At 36.1% G+C, this 4,860-nt stretch overlaps 1 pseudogene; it reads right to left on the bottom strand.

Annotated features, from left to right (window-relative positions):
- Positions 1–227: 227 nt before the first annotated feature.
- Positions 228–4,860, bottom strand: part of LOC126024303 (mitochondrial-processing peptidase subunit beta-like) — an 8,983-nt pseudogene continuing 4,350 nt past the window's right edge.

Here is a 4,860-nt window from a genome sequence, read left to right as displayed (position 1 = left end):
AGTGTCTCTTTAAATTTCCCAGATTATAAAAAAAATCACTGTTCAGAAAATTATTTTTTGTGTGTGCATTTTTATAATAAAAACTGAAAATACCATGCAAGTTTCATTCTTTAACATACTTTGTGATAATTTGAAAATGTTTTCCTCTAAGTATCCTCTAAGAGCTTGACACAGTATAGCTAAAAACCTACATGAGTATTTACATATATAAAAAACTACATTACATATTATATCTTGATTAGTAGGAGCATTTTAATCACGGAGCCCAGCAGATGCTACTGCGAATCTGGTTAAAATCTGGCAGATGTTCGATGGGACCAACAGCAGCAACAGCTGGACTTTTATCATAAATATATTTCATACAAACTTCTCGAATTGTCTCCACAATTTACAGCATCAATCTTGCTTCAAGTTCAGGGACGGGAATTCTTCTATTATACACAACATTTGTCTGCCAATATCTTCACCTATTGGAGTAGAACCATCTAGCTGTAACAGCATGTTTGTTTTCCAGCAGATTTTTTAGGCTCAAGCAACTTCACTTTCAGTAACGCTTGGACAAAGTCGCATCCATTCTCTTTGAACCAGATGTAGCATATCTGTAATAGTGGCTGGTTCACAAACCATATAAATTCCCCATATGTCCTGTGTCTGTGTAGGAAATCTTGAAAGACTGGAAACTATGACAGAGATTACCATGACACATGAGCTGAGCCAGTTTACCAGATAAATTCATTCCTCCTCCAAATGAACAATCCCAGTTGCCAATCAGGGTGTTTGCAACCGTGAGGCAGACTGTATCTGGATGTGCCCACCCAACAGCTTCAACAGCAACTGCAATATGTGCTAAAGGCATCTTGTCATCCTGTAATGAGTCGAATCTCACCTTCTGTGACTTGCAAGGAAGCAGAGGCAGGTATTTCTCCTTTGTATGAAGACAAAGAGTCACCAAAATGAGACTTCACTAACTCGAGCAATTCATCATGTGAAACTCCTCCAGCAGCAGCAGCAAGTACTATTCTTGGTCCCTTATAATGTGTGGTGATAGGATCCACTAAAATAATCATTACAATTCATAGACTGGATATTTTCAGTGGGTGCTAAAATGGTTCTACCATGTGCAGTATCTTGGTAAGCTGTGGCATGAAGATCATCAAAAACAACTTCTTGCAAATTGGGTTCATCGTCCTGCTTTGCTCTAAGGAGTACTCCACGTTCTCGTTCAATCTCTGCCTCTCCCAAAGTGCTGTTTTGAATTATGTCAGCAAGAATTTCCACAGCTTAAAAGCCATAGGCCTCAGAAAGTGAGCTGTACCGTTATTCTTGGCATTTTCATATTTATTTCCAGCATCAATCCTGAGTCCGACCGTGCAGGTGGAGATCCCAGAGTCTTCTGAAGCCACTCTGAGCCTCCTTCTCCAGGCCTAGGGAGGGATCTGCTTCCGGGGCCATGACCCCGGGGCCTAGCGAGGTCGGCGAGCGCTACCTGGCGGTCGTCGTGGTAATGACAGTCCTCTGTTCAGGAAATTATTTGGGGAAGTGATGTCATTAAAGTTAACAGAATCTTTGTCATTAAAGAATAGATGATGTCGTGAAGAAAATCTATTCAACAAGTGATATTGAACTGTTTCTCTTGTGCATGGCTCTTTGTGTAATAATATGCAGTGCTGGATACGTATACATCACAAAAACAAAAACACAGACATGGGAAAAAACCACTCTAAGCTGAACAGGGCATAGAACACAAATGGGATGTGTCACTGAAGTCATGTTTCCCCAACACACTGGTTCACATGGTCTTGAAATGAGGTTTTTTCAAGATAAAATGGGAGAGTGGTATATTGTGAATCAGGATAAATCTTGCATCAGGAATTGCTGATGGGAGCCTGTATCTATATTTCCACAACCACGCTTGTTGCTGCTACAGGGCCTCCCTGGTTTCTTTCTAGAACTGTCCAGAGAAAAATACAACCTCTCAAAGCTAATTAAACTCTCATTGTGAATGTTCCAATCAGCCCATTTCATTATCATCTAGGCTTTATGACAATGACTAGGTGAAATAAAAAGTGGCCAAAGAAGCCAGGTGGAGAAAAGAATTTAAATATTATTCTTTTATTATAAAATGTTTTATAGCAGAAAGTTTAGACCATTATTCTATATTATTTTTAGCAAATTAACAAATAATATCAAGCATTGTCCTTGCTCAAAGTGTTCAGTAAGGTGTTGTTGATTACAAAGAAGGTGACATTATTGCTTTTCAAACAACCCAGGGAGTTGAATGTCATTATAGTCAATGTACAAATATTTGTTTTAGACAAAATATACTTCAGGCTGAAAAAGTTTATGAGGACAGATAGGGTCACTATTTAATAAACACAGGATATGTAGATTAGAAAGAAATCACACACTCCTAAACATATGTGCACCCACATATTTGCATTATATTAATGCTATTAGACTAAAAATTATACATTAACAGCAAAAACAGTATTAGTGGGAGACTTCACCACCACCTTGTACCAGGATAAATCTCAAAGAAATTTACTCTGAAGGACAAAATAGAATAGAGTGGCCTAGTAAATTTATATGGGGATTTTTATCCTCAAACATCTAAAAACAGTTTTCTTCTCCAGTGCACGTGGGGCATTCTCCAAGATAGACCATATGATGGGCCCGAAAATACACCTCTATAAAATTCAGAGGATAAACATTATATCAAATATCTTGTCCAACAATGATGCATTCAAAATAGATATGAGTGCAGTTAGATAAATAACTACACTAACAACTATCATAACAATGTTAATGAGTGTGAGACACATTGAATGCCTGTCTCAAATACAGGCAGGGAAGTGAGGAAGGAGGGTGATGAATGTATTGGTAGTGGGGAAGGTTGCACTGGTAAAGGGGGGTATGATTTTTATGACTGAAACCCAAATGCAATCATATTTGTAATCATGGTGCTTAAGTAAAATATTATTTAAAAGGTAGATATGAAATACAAACAGAAATAACCAGTGAGTCAGAGATGAAATCAAACAGGAAAATGAAAAGTTTCCTAGAAACAAACGAGAATAAAGATATGAGTTATCAGAAATTTTAAGACACGAAAAAGAATTATTAAGAGAAACATTTAGACCTTTGCAATCATTCATAAGAAGGAGGAAAAGACCTACATAATAACTTAATGGCACAACTTAAGATGTTGAAAAAGATTCAACAAAATGAGACAAAAGTAGGAAGGTAATAGGAAATAATAAAACTTAGAAGTAGAAATGAATGAATTGGATACCCAAAGAACAATGTAAAAGACCAATGAAAAGCCAGAGTTTTAGTTCTTTAAGGAAAAAATAAAAAAGATAATAAACCACTAGCAATACTCACAAAGAGAGGGAAAAGAAAGAAACTTAATAAACAGATTCACAAATGAGGAGAGATGTCATTAGGGTTACTACACAAATTCAAATGCTAATTAATCAGAGGTTACTTTGAGAATCTTTATGCCATAAAACAAGAGAACCTGGAAGAAATGGATAAATTTTTGAGCTCCTATAATCTCCCAAACTCAAACCAAATTAATCTGGAAAGCTTGATCAGACCTGTCAAAATAGAGGAAATTAAAATGATAATCAAAGGCTTCCCAAAAACAAAACAAAAGCCCAGGTCCAGATGGATTCACTAGTGAATTTTTTCAAACCTTTAAAGAGGACCTACTGCCAATCCTTTTCAAGCTCTTCAAAGAAATTGATAATAATAATAATAAAAAAAGAAACACCATCAAACTTTCAAACTCTATGAAGCTAACATCACCCTGATACCAAAAGCAGACAGAGACAACAAATAAAAGACATATAGGGTGACATCCTTGATGAACATAGGCTGGACACTACATAACATTGAAGCTAAAGGCATCTTCAAGGAGAAAAATACCACTGTTCAAGCAAGTGGAAGCAAAGAGAAACATATGGGACTACATTAAACTTTTCAAAGGAATCAGTGACTAGAATATAAAGATTGACTACAGAATTTGAGAAACTATTCACCCAACACCCATCAGAGATAAGGGGTTAATATCTAAGATATATCAAATCACTGATAGAACTTAACAAGAAAAAATAATCTAATACCATTAGAAAATGGAGAAAAGAAATAAACATCTCTTCAAAGAAGAAATATAAATGGCTAAAAGGCACATAAAAATGTTCCACATTGCTAAACAACAGGGAGCTGCAAAACAGAAGTGAGATAGTATCTTACACCACAGAGTCTGGCACATATCACAAAGAACAAGAACTATCAGTGCTGGTGTGAGTGTGGGGAGAAAGGGACTCTCATTCACTATTAGTGGGAATGTAGACTGGTCCAGCCTTTTTGCAAAACAATATAGATATTCCTCAAAAACTAAATTTCTATATTGTTCCACAATACCACTTCTAGGATCCACAAAACATTATGCAGTAAAGCCATCTGTGTTCCTATGTTCATCACAACACTATTTACAATATTTACACTATTTACAATAACCAGAATCTGGAAACAACTCAAGTGCCAAGAACAGGTGAGTGGCTAAAGAAATTGTTGTACATATACACAATGAAATAATATGCAGTGGTTAGTAAAAATAAAGTGATAAAATTTGCTTATACATGGATGGACATGGAGATTATTATGCTGAATAAAATGCATTAGAATAAAGGATTGATACAATAATCTCACTCATTGTTGTATATAAAAAAGATAAAAGCTAGTATGATAATAATACCAGACACAATAGAGATATGGACCAGGAGGGACCAGGCCCATTGGTAGGAAGCTTGCCATAAATAGTGAAGCAGTGCAGTAGAGTAGAAAAGGGACCAG

The sequence above is a fragment of the Suncus etruscus genome, chromosome 12 (genome assembly GCF_024139225.1).
Source record: "Suncus etruscus isolate mSunEtr1 chromosome 12, mSunEtr1.pri.cur, whole genome shotgun sequence".
In the NCBI taxonomy this organism is placed as follows: domain Eukaryota; kingdom Metazoa; phylum Chordata; class Mammalia; order Eulipotyphla; family Soricidae; genus Suncus; species Suncus etruscus.
Note: the sequence above shows the minus strand (reverse complement) of the source record. Positions and strands in the feature narration are given on the sequence as shown.